Genomic DNA, 20,482 nt, shown 5'->3' with positions numbered 1-20,482 from the left:
CTACCACCACATTTCCATCCTCAAAACCATGAGGCCTCACAGTGCACAACTGTCTTAAAACCCATCTGCTATTTGACATAACAATTTTTCTCTAGGTAAATTATAGAAAACCCACACAAGTCTGTGTGATCAGGGAAAAACATGTACTGTACACATAAATACATTACTCACTCCAGACTACAAACATCTAACCACTATGCCAGTGCCCACTGGTGACACAGTGGAGAGGAAAGGAGGCACAAGAGCACACAGAGCCACACCCTGAGGCCTACTGCATCCTGTGTAGCACATAGAAAGAATAAAAACACCATGAAGACGGGAAGACTCACCCGGAAAACTTGACAACAGGGCCAACAGGGCTGTTAGCTTTCTTTCAAATCAACCTGTTTCTTGAGCTATACCTGAGTGGAGAAGACAGCTTTTCTCTAAGCAACTTCTGTGTGACAAAGAGCTTTCAGCATCATAAACCAAAGTCAAGAACTTCACAACGGTTTCTGCAACGCTTCGCCTGAGGCAAAAAAAAAAGTAACCAAGAGTACCGAGAGAGACAGAAGGAGGAAGTAGGCGTTTGTCAAGAAAAGAGGAAACAGGTTTGTCTGTGAAAAAGGCGGCAAAATTCAAAGTTAAGGTGGCTGCAAGCTAGAAAGAACAGATGACTTATATAGCTTGAATTACCATATAAGAAAAGAAAGGATGCATCATTCACTGAAATTCAACACACTTGAATGATTTGATTTGATTACTTTTGGATAATTATATCTCGTGAATATCTGTGTCCCCCTTCTCCAACTCACCATGCAAACTCTAACCTGGACTAGCCTTAAAGAGTCCTTATTAAACTTGTTTACAAGCTCAGAATTTTATGTTTGGGATATAATAAAATGCTGCAAAACTTTTATCTTTCATATATCTTTTTATGGTATGATGTAGCAAATAATCATCTTCTAGCTAGAACACATTGATGCAGTTCTCATCTCTTTAAGGTCCTGCTTCCTAAAGGCCCTATCTGCTCTTATGCTTCAGCTGATTGGTTAGTGTCAGGCTCTGGGGAAAATTAATGGGAAAGGTTATGGCCAGTAAACCTTTTCTTGTCCATTTTGAAATGTTATTTTATGTTTAAATGCACATATATTAAGAGCACCTGTCAATATGTATAAAGTAGTCCATAAAACACAAGTGAAAGTGAAAATGTTTAACTGCATTGCCTAAAAATTATAGGCATAATAAAGGAAATTGCCATTGTAGAATAGTTGTGTTGGATATTAGAGCTTTACCTAATGAGACCAGTCAGTGCAGAACATTTCAGAGCCAATGTGTTGGACTCAGTCTAAAGAGATATATAAAAAAAGGTCCAATAAAACATGAAATGCGAGTGAGGCTGATTTCTTTCATGCTTTCAACATTGCTGCTTATGGATGTCTAGAAATTGTCAACCAATGTAGTTCACACTTTCACTTCCACCTCTCGCTCTCCCTAATTACCACAGCCAGAACAGTACACAATGAGCAGCAACAGAGTGACTCAGGTGGTTTATACTGTCACAGAAGACCAACGATCACAAGGCTAAATGCTCAAATTAACTGTTACTGTTTGAGCAGATGAAACTGAGCTCACAGCAATCCATCTGCGAAAGTGACACCAAAACAGATGTTTACTCCACCCAGGATGAGGTCAACTTTAGTTCACGTTATCCACACAAATGCAAACTTTAAAGACTTTTATTCAAACCAAACTCTCAGAGGACCTAAGAAAGGCAAGCATCCAAGTAGGAAAACATTTGAAAACAGCAACACCAGCAAAAACAAACAGGTCTGTAGAAGTATATCACATCCACACAAAGATGTTTGTCTCATGCCAAGCTAAAAAGAATATGAGAGAAAAACGTGAACTGAGCTGTTATGTGGTAAGGGATTTATGTAAAGAAGCTTAAATCTTGTCATGATGTGAGGAAGTGAAAAAGTTTACAGGGCCCATGTCCTACTTTTAACGTCTTTGTACACAGCTGGGAATACTACCACTAGCTATGCAAGTGTCTTACAAAGAGCCCGAAATAAAAAGAAGGAAAAAAAAGTGAGTCTGAGACTATGCAGCTCCATGTCACAGCTTTAATAATCCAACCCAACTATCGCAACTCCCTCTTGACTACCCTGCTGTTATACTCGCTTTGAGTGCCACTGAATCCTCCAAGATGCTGAACCACATCTGTCAACATCCGTTAAAATTCCTCCGAGTGCACACCCCTCCTCCCCCTTTATGATTCCTCGACTGGTTACTTTGCTCAAAATTCAAAACCTGTATGTTGAGGTAGAATACAGCTGAATAATTCACATCCTGTTTTCTCAAAGTTATGGCTCCCCTGTTCCTGACACATAAACATCATTGCTGTCAATATTTCTATAATTCTAGTTAATCTGTGCTGTCCATCTTTGCAAATTGCTTGACAAGGCTAAAATAAAATAAACTATAATTAATTTATTAATTTTTAAGGAAAAGTCATTGTAAAAAAAAACAAACAAAAAAAACTTATCTTGGAAAATATAAATGACTGGAGTATACTGACACCAAGCTCAAAAGTGAGTCATATTGTGACAGATTTTCTACCTTTTATAAAGCATCTATTTAAAAATTTTAGCAGTAAAATATAAGATGACCACACACTAGCTGCTGATCTAAACTTCAAACTCAAAACAGTAAGTTAGTGAAATCTTACATCACAAATATTTTTAATGACAATAACAATTATGTACACTGGACAACAAATTTAGAGACTTTTATTCACCTAAAATTGACATTTTCTGAATGAAAATCCCTTTAAATGTATTCGAGAAAAAGTGGACTGATGCTTTAAATAGGACAGTACTGTCCTTTATTTGAATCAACACAAGAATATACTATTTACAGTAACAGAGCAGAATATATGTAAACTTTATTTAACAGCAGCCGGAGTGATAATCAAAATAATTGCCATATTTTTATGTGTCCTATTTAAGAGACTAATATCAGTCGGCCGTGGCTCTGACCCTGAGCCACATTATGACTGTTTTCCTGTAATGTTGGTATTTTATAAATGTGAGCTTATGATTACAGTAATCCCTAAATGGCTCTGGATCAAAGTGTCAGTAGAGAGGACTGAAATGTAAAACACAAATGCAGGTTTTGAAAAATGTCAGATGTTGACGTCAGTCAGGTAATTAGTGTTTCATAACCCCATTTACTATATTCTATCTTATTCACAGATTGTTCTCTCTCATTCTTTTTTTAAACATGAAATGAATTGGCACATTCCCACAGTCTGCTTGCAACGGAGGTTGTCAGGCAAAGATAATTCCACTTCACCTCAGGGAATCATGTATTATTCAAAACCACATTCCAATTTATTCCACTTAAGATGGGTAACAAGCTTTACTTGTAATTATCAAACTCCAGTGGTTATGATCCATGAATTTTAACATGGAAAAGTCTGTGCTATATATAGAGGAGAACAGAGAGCTGGGCAGTATTTTTTGTTTCTGAACTGCACATCACCTTATAAACACCTCACTTGTAGGTGTGTGCCCACACGATACACTGCTTCCCAAAGTAATACAGGCTCTAAAAACATCACCGGAACTATAATCGTATCTACGGGTGCCTGGCTCCTAAGCTGAGATATGTTGTCGTTGCTCTCAAACGAATCAACACAAGTCATAAAGAGTTACAGGATTCCCAGACTGAACAGGAGAGGTAGAGCATTCCCATTTGCAAATCTTGTCTAGTTCAGACTTCCTTTTGCAATGAAATTATTAAAAACCACATGCAAAAGCAGACCACTTCTGTTGGACAAAGATTCTCCTCTGAATTACATCTCATCAATGAAGCCAAATTCCCATCCTCATCATGCTCCATGTATGCATAAATTGGGTCTGCAAACCATTAAAACCAACACCAATGCATGATTGTATGTGTTAATTCAAAACAGCATAATGAGAAGTGACTTCATTAATTTCTCAGCAATTGTGTGTTAGCATCATAATGCCCCCCCTTCCCTTTTTACTTTCTGCAGAAAAGAAAAAAAACTGACAAACTGCACATTTAAACCTGAGCAAAATATCACCCAAATGCCACCTTTCATACAGAGTTAACAGCCACAGTCTGGAGTGAAAACAACAGCGCCAGTGATAATAGGCACACAACCCACTAGCTACAGCAGCTATTTAATTGGACCAAACACTCCTGGGTGTATCTTTACTGCATGAAATGTCAAGCACACTGTTTTACTTGGGTCTCACTGCCCACAGACAGTGCAAGTATCCTCTTATTATCCTATAAAAATGACTAGTAGTGGTCATACAGGATAATGTGTTGCTGACACCTCTCTTGTCTAACAGTCGTATTAATACAATAAGGCCTCCAGTAAGCTTGTGTGTACAGAATAAAAAAACAAAACAAAACACAAAAACACATCTTAAACCAGCTAGGTGACAATTATTATGTGACTATGCTGGTGCAATACCTATCCTGTTTAATGCCTACTTGCACCTTCTGTGGACATGTTTGTCTGCCATTTCAAGGGGAGTTAATTATCAATATTATCCAAGTGTAACTTCAGTCAGTGCTCTGCCTAGTACAGTCATCTGGAAATGTTCCTTTCCTTGTTTCTCTGGTATAACTGATAATAAGGAAGAAACTAATAACTAAACTATATATAACAGGGGAGGGGAGAATGAAGAAATGGCAATGGGTGGATTTCAGAGAGAGACTTGTCAATGTTAACAAACAGTTACTAGCATGAATGCAGGGAATAGCTAACGCTAGCCACAAATGGGGAAAATAACTCAATGTAGCGACAACACCACTAATCTTGAGCTCTAAAAGCAAATGCTATATGTTGGACTAAAATGTCAAACTCTTCATCAGATGCAAAACAGTCATAAAATGGATTTAAAAAAAAAAGGAAAACTAACTTAAATACCATCAAAACACGCAAGGCTTCAGCTGAAACTGAAGATGGAAATTACAAAAGAAAGACGAAAACGGTCCAAATTTAGTCAGTACTTATCACTAATAGCAGCCGGGTGCAGTTATATCCGTACCATCATGACTGATGACTGAATTCATTCACATTTTTTTCTAAATTTATTTGGGGTTGGCAGCTTCCAACTTCTAGCCTGGTAACAAAACGCTGGGAACAGACAAACATGGTATCCTGTTGTTCATGAATGAGGCTCATCACTGCTCTCTGATCGATCTCAGTGCATGATATTTTGGGATATTTAAGTGCTTATGAAACATTATCGGCTCCATTAAAATGCCTCTGAGTGCGTATATTTTAATCCTCTACATTTCCACCATGATGTGTATTTAAAATTGTTGCATAAGGTTACTTTTTTTTCCCCCCTCTATTCCCTAACTAAGAAAAAAAACAATAGGCTATGTTCTCCTTTCTAACACAATCTCTTTTCTCTTTAGATTTAAAAATAACATGCCTTCCTTGCCCATTACATAACTCAATATCAGTCAACATCAAGGTCAGCAGTGAGAGCTTTAAAACCAAAAAGAGATGCGCAATTAGGTGTTTACCCTGGAAGGCTTTTCAATGTCAGTTAGGGAAAGAAAGAGTGAGTGTGAGTGTGAAATAGTGGGAGAGCCCACAGGCTTAGTGAGTCACTGCCAGTATGACAGTATGACCTTGTGCTCTCGGGCTTCGCAGCCCTTTTGGAAACAGCTTATCCAGGTCAGGAACCAACTCTGCATCTCTGCGTCAACTCTGTATGTCTTCTAAACTGGGGAATATATCAGGACTGACTTTATGTTTTTGCAACCATAGGAAGCACTAACTCTGCAGGGATTGTTCAGCAAATAGACTTTTAATATCTATTTTTATAAGTACCCACTGAAGATCTACATAGAAAGTTACTAGAAAACCAGGATATCATCAACAATTTCTTCACATTGGGAGCACTCACCGATCCTGATCCTCACCAGAAGGCTTTTATGGACTTTTGATTAAACTTTGAAGCTGATAACAGCAATTTCCAAGCATTAAATTACTTCAGCTAGAGATTTGGATTGTGCAGATAAAAAATGTCAGCTATGCTATGTGGGTCCTGAGACGCCACAGTGGCTGGTCTGGCTGCAGGCCTGTGAAATCTTTGGAGTATAATTTACATAGCTGGTCCATTAGGGTGAAGTCAGAAAGAAGAGCCTTATCATTTATTGCAATAGGATGAAATCTTAAATTTAACTTAAGACAGTAGAAGTGAGTGGATCCAATTATCTTTCATTAAAAATATTAAATTCAATTTGTTGCAGTGCACATTTACTCAAGAACTTCACTGGTTTTTCTTCAATATCAACCCCCATATTTATTTCCAGGCACAGAAAAAGAAGTTTAAGCAAACGTTGGGGCTGCAAAACAGCTGCAGGCATCTACACTACCATCACAAGTTTGGGAACACTTTCCCATTAAATCCATTGCGGACGTTTCTAAAACTTATGAACGGTAGCGTAATCTGAAACCTCTGAGTGAGTGTTTAAGCACAGTGTGGATTGTCACTGTCAGAAAACAGTCATTCTCATAATCTCATTCTTGATCATGTTATATAGATAAATAAATATTGCACATTCATATTTCATTAAAATGGAAATTTCCATCTCTGAAAATGACTCCACGAGGGATAGAAAAAAAAAAAAAAATCACTGATAAAGAAACTTTCCAGCAGCGGATGCTTTACGTTTCCACTCCATTACAAAGTCCACTTGAAACAGTGCTAAAAGAGCGTCAAAAGCAAGACAACAAGTGTCTCTTCTTCCCAAAGACATAACAGTTTGTGAAGCAGAAAAACATCAAAGTGCAGCGCTTCAAAAAGAAGCAGAGAGTGGGGGGAGAAGTGGGAAATAGTTTGACCAGAGCTTCCCCCCCGAGCAACCACTGCAGACAATGATTGGAGCCTCTGAGGCTACGCTTCAAGGAACAAGTCATCCTGAAAAGGTTCATTGGACCCCTCTCTGCGTGCGTGAGGGGGCAAGTATGGAGGGGAATGGTAGGGACCACACAAAAACCCTGCCAAGTCATGTGACTGAGGCGGAGATAAATGGTGCTTTTTGGTTGGTTAGACAGGGAAGTTATGGAGATGGGTCTGTAGTCCTATTGTCTAACTGTGAGGCCGGTGTGTGTGTGTGTATTGTTTGGATGTTGGAGGAGACGAAGGGCATCGTAGCATAAGGCAGAACCAGTACAACATTTTTTCATTCACAAGCAGGAAAACGCCTCCATCATGAAGCGACCTTGACTACTCACACAAAACAGTGAGTGCATCTCTTACACCCCCTCTCAGTCCAAGTGGGCGCATTTCAGAAAAAGCAAACTACAGTATAAACATAAATTGACTTTTTTTTCTATTAAAAAGCACAGATATAGATCAGATTATGAAACTGGGCCTTTGCAGAGAAAAGGACATTAGTACAGGCAGTAAGTTATGACAAGCTCCAGTTCCACACCACAGTATGGAACTAATCAAACTGTGCACCTGCAGGGCAAATCAATAACTCTCCTCTTCCATGTGCCTGAAACTCCAGTTGATAGACACTCTACCACAGCAACAAAAATAATCTATAAAAACAGCTGTTGTGTAATCAAGTTGCCTTCTTCTTCACTTTTAGAAAACATACACAAATACACATGCACTCTGCTCTAACTAGGTTTGACCATTCAAGTCTGCAGGGTCAAGTGCAAGTGTCTCTCAGTTCTACAAACCTAAGCAAAAAAAGCCTGAAATTCCACTTCCTCAAAATGCTGAGATTACAACCCAGACAGCAGGAAAAGGAATGCACCAGACATGAGCAACAGACAGCCATTCGGACTGAATCTGCATTTAAAATTCTCCTCTGTGGGGCTTGTCATCCTTAAAACACAGAGTTGTTATCTTTTCCTAGAAAAATGCATCCTGCACTTTGGGGATGTTTCATCCCTTAACTGGATTATTGCTGCTGATGAGGAAGATAATGCTGCTACAGCTTCTGTGTGCTGAATGAAAACAAAAAAGACAGGTGCAATGGGAAGTTAGTTGTACACGCAGCATCAGACAAAGCCGGAAAAAGAGTTGTGCACTCTGTCGAGAACGCATGTGTGCACGTGTCTCAGAATAGAGCAGTTGGGATTATGCAAGAACAATGCTGGAGCTAAAGGCTTAGTTTCACTCATTTTAGAGAGAAAGAACCATGCATTGCCTGAGAGCATGGGCAGCATGGAAAAGGCACGCTAATTACTTTGAGTGTCTGGATTTGTATGCCATTGCCAACCTGATCTCACAGGCATATGAAAAATAACCACAAATTCTTAAAACTGTAGATGGTGGAGGCAGACATTGTGCTAAAATTACAGGCTAGTACAATGGAGAGCAACAAGCTTTTCCTACACTGACAGCGGCCACGTAGATGCTTGCGTCACAGAGCTCTTGCATGCATTTCATTCACAAAAAATAGCTAAAGAAAAGAAAAAGAGATAAATATCTTTAAAATAAAAAAGATGTACTCGGAAACTTCCCTTTCCAACGGGCAAAATTGAAACAGTCTTTTAGGATCCAACTCTGCTAGCGCATCGTTCTGCACAAAGAGGCTCAAACATTCAACCTTGAACACAACACATTAGGCATTAGGCTACAGCAAATGTTTGATAAGGCTCTATGGAAAAAGATACAATAACAGATTTGGCTAAACTGACACATCTGAGGGTTTCACTATACACAGAAACACACTAAAAGGTCTACAGCAAAAAGCATTACACTTATCACTACAGTCTTTGGATTTTAAACTACAAGGTCACTGTTAAGCTGATGATCAGAAGGCCATTCAGATCTGCTTTTGTTACATTATAGGAGCTTAAATCTCTCCGCTCACATCACTGTTAGGGGTGGCATGTGCTCCATTGAATTAAGTAGGATGTGAAGGACTGGGCATCCAGGGTCAGGGAATTTCTTTTCCGAATTACTGCTGAACCTCTAGCACCAGGCTTTCATTTGGTCCAGTCTTTAGACAAGCATACATAACCAGGATTGGCTTCAGATGTCAGCATTTCAGAGAGAGAGCCATACTGCTGTACAAACAGAAGGACGGTAAACAAATTTCTTCAGTGTTTACACTGAAAAGTTTCCCATGAAACTTTGATGAACCATTTTATAGGGGTAATTTGAGCCCCTCACAGACAGGGTCTACAGGGTATTACTAAGTTTACTTGAGGCACCACAGTGTTTCTTTATGTTTCTGATTACAATTACTAGATTATAATGTGTAGTTTGTGACACAGAAAAAGACTGAGCCAAATTACAGACAGAAAGACAGATTTTGTGTCAAATTTTGGGCAAATGAGTTTGTTTATGAGGGAAATGTGAAAAGCTCCCACTGGAACAGACGCTTTCTTTAGGATTATTTGTACATATCTTTTGTATGCCCTCTAAAAATCATTCCTTAGTCAATTTCTACTCATGAAAATGATAAACATCCCTGTCCACTGCAAATAAAAAACATGTTTCTAACTACTTAAAAAAATTAGTCTTCTCCAAAAAAAATACTGGCTTGTAACATGCACTACCTACTCCACAAAATAAACAAGATTATTTAATATTTACACAAACAAACAAATAATTAATAAATAATTCACATTTGTAAATAATATTTACTAATATTAAATTTGTTTCGCCCCCCCCAAAAAATAAAAAATACTCAAATGACCCCAAAATCTTGTCACAACATTGACCTCATTAATCAGCAGGTAACATAGTTACTAAAAGCTGAAGTTCCCTGGATTTGTAACTTTTAAAATCACCCATCACACTATATCACAGATTAGTCTATTGGACTATTCATTTTTAGATTTAACAGATTCCAAAAAACTTTAATTGGTCTTAATTAAATTAAACAAAGGGTGTCCTGTGAACGCAAAACATAGTTGAGCACATTTGTTGCTGAGTCACTCTTAATAATTTGTGGCATTTCAGTGGAATTAATAATTTGGCCTCCCACTGCTGCTGCAATGCTGTGGTCCGTCAAACACATCTCCTAATGGAAACATGGTCTCCACTTGGCTAAATTCAATAGCTCAGAGGATTACCATCTTCACTGAAGCATGTAATAACTAAAAGGTCATATCATCATCATAACTCAACAAATCATAATCCGCTGCTGCCTCTTTAATGGCTTTAAAATGTGTCAAGGCCTAAACTGATGCCACTAGTCACATTTTTAATGAACAAGCCCTCCGCTAAAGTGCCAGTCTGCCAGTCATTCCACCCAGTTTTATCCCCTGTTGGTCTGAACTAGCCTAGATCAAGACGTACGGAGAGCCCGAGCACGTTTGGGATTGATTTACTGCTATTTTTACATGTCCTACTTGAACTAAATAGTTCAGATATTCAGAGAAAAAGTTAAGCACTGAGAAGACTTATTAAACTCCTAAAATAAAATAATTTGAGCTAAACGGTGGTAGGACAGTGGAAGCTTTAGTGTTGAGTTTTCAGGGCTTTTTATTAGTAGAGAAAAATAGTCTCTCTTTAAAAGATTACAGGTAATCTGAGTAAGAAAATTAATGTGCAGGGAAAGAAAAATGCCAATGCATTCACAAAACAAACAATAAAACAGAGGCTGAATAAGAGGTCTCAGGTGACCTTGCACCTTGACAAACTCAATTCACAGAGCAACAGCATTTCTCAAAACGTTACAATGGGCTGATGCCAACGCATAGATCTTCCCGGCAGAAAAAAATACTTCGTATATCAAAAAATCCTTCCCATTCAGAGAAAATTTGCCAACAAAAATGTCTCTCAATGGCAAAACCAAAGTAATTAGAGAGCAAGAATGACATGGAAAAAATGCTTGATTTTTCCTCTTTTGAAAGCAAACACTCATCTTTTTCCCCTCTTAAGCTGTCAGAATCGCTGTTTCACTGGGACTAAGTTATAGATGTTTAAAGAAACTAAAAATATTTCACCCATCTAATTATTCCTGTAATCAGGTGCTTTTTGACTCCTAGATTGTTCTCTGTATGGCGAATGCAAATATAGTGGGGTGAATGTTTCTTGTGTTGATTGTCCCTGATGCAGTGGCATCACTGTAAAATTATCTGCATCAGTTATATCACAAAAGCTCAATTTTTCAACGGTATGTCACCTGTGCACCAACTTTTGAACATCTCTTTTACAGCAAAAATAGCTGAGGGGTTAAGCCATCCCTCATAAGACAATACAGGTAGACAACAACATTCATTATCTTAGCATAGCAAACAGGCAATTGGTGCAACAATTATGTTAGCACTGATGACTATCATCACAAGTGTAATAGGTGCTCTACAGGAGCAGTGGCATTATGGGAGATGGTTATGGGCTCTATTCTGGAAACCTTCTGGTGCCACTGCAAACTCTCTGCTACAAAGCCCCCCCACACACACACACACACAGGCTGAGGAGAAAGTTAGTGTAAAGCTGGACTGTGTATCTGGTCTAGGTGCAATGAAAGGATATAGTCACTTCACAGATCAGCCATCTACTCGCTGTGACTGGCACAAGTGAGTGGGAACAAAGGAGTCACTGTGGCTGTCACACACACTCCTCGTTACACGCAGCCTTTGGCCTGCCAGCTGTCTCTCTATCCCTTCCCACACCCCCCTCAGCTGTGTCTATACGTCAAGAAAACTCTTAATTCTTCTGGCACGAAATATATTCAAACATACCCACCAACACACAGGCCCTGGTTGGCTTCAGGACTTGGTCGCACCAAAGCACTGCACTTCTCATCACTGCATATCTGCCATCCTGAATGACTGACTGACCACACTGTTAGAGGCTAAATATTATTCACCAAACACCAACGGCTCATCAGTACCACCCCATTGCACACAGCCACAACACATGACCTCATGCTTGCTGTGAATAATATGGTGGAACTGTTTTTTAAAATATTTTCCATGTAATGATGTGTTGTTTTTTTTTTTGTTTTTTTTCCCCCCTTTTAAGTACTGTTTTAAAGAAACTTGTTCCTGCTCCTTATTTTTCTCTGTTGCCTGCATGGTTTATTTGCTTAACCTCCACGTCACGCATGCTACTCCGCTCACCACAGTGCCCTCCCCTCCCCTCTCCTGACAGATGCCCCATCATTGGGCTCGCCCTTTAATTAGCTAACCCTAATCTCTGCCCTCAGCTTCCAACTCTCTGCTGCTTTCCTATTATTTATTTATCCCCCACGTCTTTCGTATTTTAAAAACGACATATGCTACACCCATGTCATTCCCATCCTTATGTTTACCCACAGACAGGCCTCGGCCCTGCCCGGTCAGTCACAAAAGCCAGTGCCAGCTCTTCTCCACCCTAGCAGTGTGGTGACTGACCACTGCTAAAAACACTTTCATCTCTTCAGCATGCTAAGCTCGAGTCTTACAAAAGCTGCTAACTGAGGCTTTGCTTGTGGTTGCTATATTATTGTAAAGTTATAGAGTAAGATTCTGGGTGGGGGCTTTGCTTGTGGTACACAGGCAACAAAACTTGAAATGAGGCTCAAGTATGGCTATTTTTGGACTGCAGCAGAGGATTCGGAGAACTTCATTTTTGCCTTTTATGGGTTAATTACATGTAACCCACATTTATGTGCAACAGAGAAAGAGAGGGGAAGAAAGAGGGGAAGAAAAACAGCAGTGGTGGGCATTCCTCAGGCAAGGCCTTCATTGCTGTGGGTAGGATGTCATTGGAATTACGTAATCAGTGCATATCAGCCGTCCAATACATCTATTCACTGAGGATATGGACACAGGAACATGACTTATTTTCCAGCTTACATTGTAATTTTCACCAAGAAACATCACTGCATTAAAGTAAGTTATGTCTACACCTCTTAATCTTAATGATTTCACTTTCCGTCAACAGGAAATGAGTTGGTTTTAATGCAGATATCAGTAGGAAGTAGCTCACTTACACAGTTCAGATGAGGTATACATCCACTCTCAGTGCAGAAACACCTAAAAACTCTGCTGTTCTGAAAGTAACAAAGTTTTACTATGTTGAGAGAAGGTCCTGCATCCGGTAGCTGTCCCATTATTGTAAAAACTTCCCATGGTATTTCCTGTACTGCACTGTCTGTGCTGGAAAATGCAGCCAAACAAGTCAGACGCACACAGAAAAATACAAACACAGGGTACTAAGCCTCCCCTCCAGACAACAAAAGAACAGACACAGAAACAAGCCCCGAAGGCAACATTAAACCCAGCTTGTCTGCCATTACAATGCCCCTCTTTCCTCAATAGAGAGCCACGCTGAGCCCAACAGAGCTGAGCTGTACCCACGTTATTCTTTAGTATAACATAGCAGGGAATAAGATAAGGGTTAGGCACACTGAAAATGTGTTACATCCACAGCAAACGGGGAAACTCTGATGTGTGGCCAATGCAGACCAGCAGAGAAACACAGGGTACGGCAGGTGGTTCACAGATGGAGAATCTGTCCAGGCCACAAACAACAGAGCTCAACACAGTGCTTTAACTGAATTTAACAGACCTACAACAGTCATTGATGTTTAGTTTCTGACAGCAGGAAAAACCTGTCTCCCTGCCCACAGCTACATATCTAACTGGAATGACAAGAAGCAAAAACACTGATAAGTAGACAGCCAGAAGAAATCTCTGTTGCTGTCAAAGAAAACTGTCTCCTTACATACATAATCTGTACTTTCTCACACTTGAATCGATTCAGCTGCGAAATAAACCAGCAGACTTATGTGCTACATGCAGCTTCCAACCTCATAAAGCGGACTGAGTAACTTAAAGTTTAGATAAAAGGTTTGCATGGGTTTTGAAATGTGTATTTGTGAAGCTTGGGAAATTCAAAATGCAGTTGCAGATGGAAAATAAACACCAGAGCTTGAGGGAAGATAAAGGAATGCTGAATCATCTCTCACTGCTCTGGTTAAAGAAAATATGACCAATCTGTGGACTATTTGGTTAAGCTTCTCAAACAGTTTCACCTGCTGACCGGGTGTTCTTTGACAGCCAAAGATCAACATCCCACTGAATAAGGCCTTGGTAGGAATAAAACAAGGCTTCTCCAGGCTATGGTTGTTTTCCAGACAAAATAACCAACGCAGCATCGTGTTTTTCCTTGTTGCTAACAAGCAACGACAAGCAGCATCAGGGTATGCGGGTGATTATGGCTTCTTTTTTTTTCCCTGTCTGGTTAGAGTTAGCAAGAGACAACCCATTAAGCTCCGAGCAAGTGTTTCTATACCAGATGTCCTCACTAACGTTGCTCCCTCTGGTAGAAAGTGCGTGGGCAATGATAATCAGAAACTGGGCAATATGTATAATCAGTGTAGTTAAAATAAGAAGTTTCAGTGAGTCTATGAAGGAAGCATATGAAAATTCAGTGGTGAGAATTCAAGAAACAGTAAAGTCCACAAATAAAGGGGGTATCACCAAAGCCTTTCAAGAACTATATGAAGAGTTATAGAGCGAATGCGCGAGATATCAAAGAGCTTTGTGTGTCCTTCCATGTTTTGATTTATTCAGTGACTCACAAGCAGCTCCAGCATAATGCAGCAAACCTTCAATCCAAGGCTTGCAGTTCCCGAGCAAGCTGGTGACCTTGGCAAGTTGTGAGAGTGCTTGACTTCTCCTCAGTCTCTTTTCTCTGGAGCTAGCCTTGACAAGTCTAACAGAAAACACTGCTGTGGTGAAAACCCCTTGCATTGTGACAGAATGGCTTCAGATCCTTTATTTTAGCCTATACATTAATTATACAGTTCATTTAGACATGTATTATTTCACTTCTCCCCTAACCTACACTCTCAAGTAAACTAAAATTGAGTTTAAAAAAAAAATAAGATCCACTAACTAAAAATGTTTTTGTTTGAAAACTTCAACATTATAATCAAAACATGTTATAAAAGAAAAATGCATAAAAAATACACAGATACACCATGTGCTATCTAAGAAGCAAATTAACTCTTAAGAGCTTAGCTTTCCACTGATAAAATAAAACTGAGACTCCAAAACTGTTGCTTAAATCTACTTTTAAAAAAATGAAAAAGAGGAATTTAAGGAAAATACTTAAGTTTCAGAATAAATAAATAAATAAAAAATATAAATAAATAACAGTGAAGGACTGAGTTTAATACTCAAACCAAAAACCTAACTTGGAGCTGATGAATCTCCCATCTAAAGAAAACCAAAGCAAGACTGCCTCTGATGCTATCCGTCTTTTCTGGAAGGCTTTTTAGTCTAAGAATGTGGATTATTCAGTGGAGAAAGATCTGAAAGTTTGCCTGCTGTGACTTCAGTATAGCACAGTACAGTGTGGTCTGACTAGGCCCAGGTCTCCAATGGTTCATTTTCCATTGCTGACAGTATCCCCTCACCATGGTCTGGATCAGTTGGTTAAGAAAGGGAAAAACACAAACTTTGCTGCATGTTTTTATTATATTAAACTGGTTTAGCAGATTATTTTATCTAGTTATAAGTATGGAGAAAACCAGAATGCTTATTAGATTAGATAAGTTTGTGACACCTTTAGTTCAGCAGTGTTTGAATAGAGACTCAACACTAAGGAGCTCAAGTCCAGTTAGTGGAGAAAAAAACAAAACAAAAACAAAACATCAACCCATGCTCATGGTTAATAAATATGCTAATAATTTAATTAGTCATGCAAACAATATGTAGTCTGTAAGCACAAATAATGCATCTGTTGGGTGTTGGGCTTTGAAATGATTCATAGAGCTGTGTTGGTGAGTGTGTTGTTGCTCTGACATTTGTTTTATAGCTAGTAGCAAAGTATGTAGATTTGGTGGTGAAATTGTACATTAATTTCATCTAGAATTTAACACTTTGTGTTGCCATGTGCATGAAAGGTGCTAAATAAATAAAATTTGATTTGATTTAGAAGATCCTTTTTCCAAGTCCTAGGCTAGTACTTTTTTTTTTTTTTTTTACAGTGAAGTGTTCTCTTACAGTACAGTTGCAAGCACACACAAGAAACTATTCAGCCAGGTTTCTAGATTTCAGTCCATGGTGTGAGGACAAACGTTCAATCCCATCACCTTCCTGTGGTTCCAGCTGGATGAGCTTTAGGTGTGATGACAGTCAACAATGATCCCTCCTAAATAGGCTTATAAGGTTCACTTTAACCTTCACTTTTATCACTCTAGATTTTCCACAAAGTCACAAAGTATTTTTTAGAAGACAGACATCTTCTGAACAGTTTTCATAGAGGACTTAGCATTTTAATGGCTACCAGGGTGATGAATCCTGACTCAGCAACAAACATAAAAGTCAGCTTTCACAAAAATACACTCCCTTAAAAGCACATTTTTAAACAATCTCAGGATTTGCCTGGAGGACTAGCCTGCATTAATTGTGGTTAACGCCTGTAAGTAGAACCTACTATATTAGTAAAAAGAGCCAAAAGCACCAAACGTCAGTCAGAGCATCCAAGCACCTGTTGAATTTACAAAGAGAAATCCCTTAAACTTTAGGAATATCTCATGTCTTTGCTACACTGAAATCAAACCCTGTAACCTCTCAGTCTAAATGCACAACACTGATTTAAAAAAGGGACAATATTTGAAATCTTTGGCAACTGCAATTAAAGCAATGCATCACTACGGCAACCTGCATGATCATTAGAGCAGACACTTTACATAGTCATACACATGAACTCAATAAAAGCCCAAATATTTTATATGAAATTAAATTAAAAACAGTTTATTAATTCCTGACTAGAAATTCTAATGTTTTTGTATTAATATAATTATAAATCAACAAATCATTAATTGTCAAGTTCTTGTTCCGAAGGATGCGGGCTGGTGGAAATGACCTCCTCTACCTTTCTGTGCTGCAGCGGACCTGAAAAAGCCTTTCACAAAACACACATTTTCTTTTCACACGCTCTACTCAACAGTGTCACACCCTCTACATAACATGTAAAAGGTGTGAAGAACTGTCCAATATATTCTCCATCCCTACATTCTTTGTTCAAATAAATCTAATACATACAATGTTCATGATGCAATAATAAGGCTGCAGATAGTTTGGACAATAATTTGGGGGAAGGGATTCTACAAGAGTTTAACGTAACAACAAATCACTAACCTGAAGCTGAGGCAAGGCTACTGAGGTCTGCTTAGCTTCATAGCTCCTTCACTCTTTTGTTTTGTATTTTTTAGTCTAGTTTGTGTGTTTTCAGTCTATCTGATCTCATGCAGCTTCTTCTGAAGTCGCAAAATGCCTTTATCTACACAAGCATTTTCCCTTCTACTCCATAGGAGACTTTGATATTTGAAGTCGATGGGGTTTCTCTTTACTGAGTTTACATCGGATAAAAGGATTCACACTCATATCTCAAACCCCTTCCAAGCTAAGAGATCGTTGAAGGACCCATCAGGGGCCTTGTTGTGGTTAATTGAGTAGTTTTTTGTTTTGTTTTTGTTTTTCTTGCTCATACTTTGATGGACCAACAAAACAAGGTGATGAGGTGATGGAAGTGTACATATCTGGAAAGAGAAGTGGAGGTGATGGACACACAAGGAAGCATGAAGCAGCTGTCTGTATGTGGATAGCAACACAGAGATCAAGCAGTGACCCATGGTATTGTACAGCACTAAAAGGCCTCAGTGGTGCATGTGCTGTTAATGCACATAGACACACACAGACACACGGGAAATAACTGTAATTGGGTTACGGCTGCAGAAAACCTGGGTTTAGCACTTTAGTTATACTCACACACCAGCACACAGCAACTATGAAAATAATGAAAGCAAATCTCAGAAAATACTAAAAACTGACACAGCAACACAGATTCTGCAACTTTTTGCAACACACGTGCAAACATGCCATAAATCATTCACTGTGTGATGTTAACACTGATGACATACACGCACAATCCTACAGCAGCAACTGATACAGCGTAGCAGACACTAATACCCACTTTGCTGGCTCATCCTTACAAACTACAGACTTCTAAGTCATCTCAAGCTTCTCATCACACAGCTATGGAAAGACACACTTGTGAGACTGAGAAATTATCTAACTTCATCATGCTGGGTCAGAAGGCTCCAAGGTTGAGAAACTCTTAGCTGGGAGATCCGAAATACCACAAACACAGTCATACACTGTACGAGAGCTGGTAACCTCTCGCTCAGTATTTACTGAGCTCTGCAGCAGCACCACAGCTGGAATGCAGCGGGCAGAGTGAGCAAACAAAGGGATCCGTATCAATTTCTGGGTCATCCGGGGCTGCTTCAACCCCACACAAAGTCTTGACGGAAAAACTTACCCCTGGATGCTCTATGATCACACAGATTTATGTTCTGGAAGGGCTTGGTGTCCAATGATGAAACCATTTTATAGAACAGTGTAAAAAAAAGAAAAAATTTTTTTAATGTATTTCTGAGGGTATTGCCTGCCTTCCCCCCCCCCCCCCCCCCATTTGTTTTCTCTATATATTGTATTTTTTCATGTCAAAGAATAACCAATCTATGAAAGCAGCCTGAGGCTAACTAAAGAGCAGAACATGGCAGTAGCACCTATGGGGTCTCTTCTCACCCACCTATGTCTGTTTGGCTGTCTAGCACCTTCCTGTTGCACCTTTAGTACCTACATGCTGTTTTAATTAACTTCATACCACAGGGAGCAATTATGCAAGGCAATATTCATCTAATTTGGAACTGCAAATTAATCTTCCCTCAAGCTCCACAGCGACAGCCGCACCAGTGTGTAACGCAAGCGAGGATACCGAGAGTCTATAATAGAATGACTTTTTTAAAATAAACATTCTCAATGGTTGCAGAAGAAGACATGAAGATGTCAACTTCAAGAAGCTTTTTGTCATTACTTTAATACTGCAATCCTGCTTTTTAGTGGAAAAAATGGGGGGAAATAAGTTCACTAAGATGGACCGATTGCAGGCTGGGCATACATCAAGGAGAAAACAATTTACATACCTCCATTTCCCTCAGGGAACTACAACAGAGAGTGGAAGGTGGGGAGAGCGCTGCAATAACAGTGTGTGCAAATGAGAAGAAAGTGCCAGAGACGGAGATAGAGAGAGGTTAAACTGATGGGAGACAGTACGTTAGAAAGAGAGTTTGCTAATGAGAGAAACATAACAACCTAAAAGAGTGGAGGGCAGAGAGATGAGAGAAGAAAGAAATTGGCAAGGTTGTGCTTCAGGAGGTGGTGAGAGGATGCCAAACAGTATGCAGTGTCAAACAGACACACACTCAAGATCTAAAATGTGCTGCTGTTCATTAGACAAAGGCAGGCACAACATCCTCTCCCAAAAACTACTCTGCAACACTTTGTCTCCGCCTCTATTCACTAATCAGATTTCCAGGATTATGCTTAAGTGACTAGAACAAAAAACCCAAGCATTCAAGTTCAGTTCGATCTGTTTATTTGGCTTCTTGAAGCGGCCATATTTCATTCTTCTAGTTTTTACTTTTACACTACAAAAACCCATTTACAATGCTGCGTTTTAAGAGCCTGTAGAGGTAGAGAAATATTTATTTGTGCAAGCCTGTTAACAAGAAACTAAGCATTGCTTTGGCTAGTAAAACTTGTTTTTGCATGGGTATGCATTCTTTTTTACATACAGGTCTCTGAGGCGGCTGTTAAACTGAAACCTGATGCTTCTGGCACACTTCACTTTTAAAGTTAGCTTCTGGTTTGAGCTGATCAACCACAAAACTCAGCATACCCGTTCTCTTGTAGAGGAAGAGGTTTGTTTAGCATATAAACACTGACCCACCATTAAAAAATAAATCAGTCACTAAATCGCTATCAACCGTTAAACTTCTGACAGCATAAAAGGAGCCCAAAACCTACAAACCGGCTACATTTGAAAAATTATACTCAAGAACTAAATTATGTCCAATAAATGAATGTAGTTTCAGTACAAATCAAAGTGAAATTAACTCAACAGACCTGCAAATCAAACATAAAATCATCTTTAATCTATGTGTTCTCTGCATCTCCAGGAGGATGTACATACAGTGTATATTCCTGCGGCATTATGACAATTAGTTTGTGCTACACTGAATGGTCTCATTCAGTGGTATTACTGGGGTACACCTCAAAAGGGTTTTGAAGTATAACACATTCACAAGGCAGAGAATCATAATCCCAAGAAGAAAGCTGATGGAACTGCTCTTATATGGCAGTGAGAACCCTGGCTTCAGTCTCCAACAAACCATATTAACCAATTAATCTCGCTTCATATTCACCCCCTCAAGGCCAACACAGAATCTCTTTAGCATGTCCTTGATGGAAAGCCAGATGTCAAGTTAAATAGCACCACATCCCCATGGACTACCTCAACGAAGAAGTGACTGACAATAACATCCAACTTCTTACTTACATGACGTTCTCATGATGCCACTTGAACAGAAAACTCCTTAGACCTTAGATCTGTTCTTATGACTATCTTTGGGGGGGGGGGGGGGGGGGGGGGGGGGCTGCTTAGATTATTTGCTGCAG

At 39.2% G+C, this 20,482-nt stretch overlaps 1 protein-coding gene across 5 annotated transcripts in view; it reads right to left on the bottom strand.

Moving 5' to 3' along the window:
- elmo1 (engulfment and cell motility 1 (ced-12 homolog, C. elegans)) overlaps positions 1-20,482 on the bottom strand; it is an 89,647-nt gene that overhangs the window by 67,342 nt on the left and 1,823 nt on the right. The window contains exon 1 of one of the 5 annotated variants that reach the window (XM_042012483.1): positions 330-513. The exons of the other annotated variants lie outside the window; for them this stretch is intronic. The gene's annotated coding sequence lies outside the window, so the exon portion shown is untranslated. Of the gene's footprint in view, positions 1-329; positions 514-20,482 lie in introns of those variants that run through there. 5 annotated transcript variants of the gene reach the window in all.

The sequence above is a fragment of the Melanotaenia boesemani genome, chromosome 17, assembly GCF_017639745.1.
Source record: "Melanotaenia boesemani isolate fMelBoe1 chromosome 17, fMelBoe1.pri, whole genome shotgun sequence".
In the NCBI taxonomy this organism is placed as follows: Eukaryota; Metazoa; Chordata; class Actinopteri; order Atheriniformes; family Melanotaeniidae; genus Melanotaenia; species Melanotaenia boesemani.
This window is presented reverse-complemented; position numbering and strand designations above follow the sequence as displayed.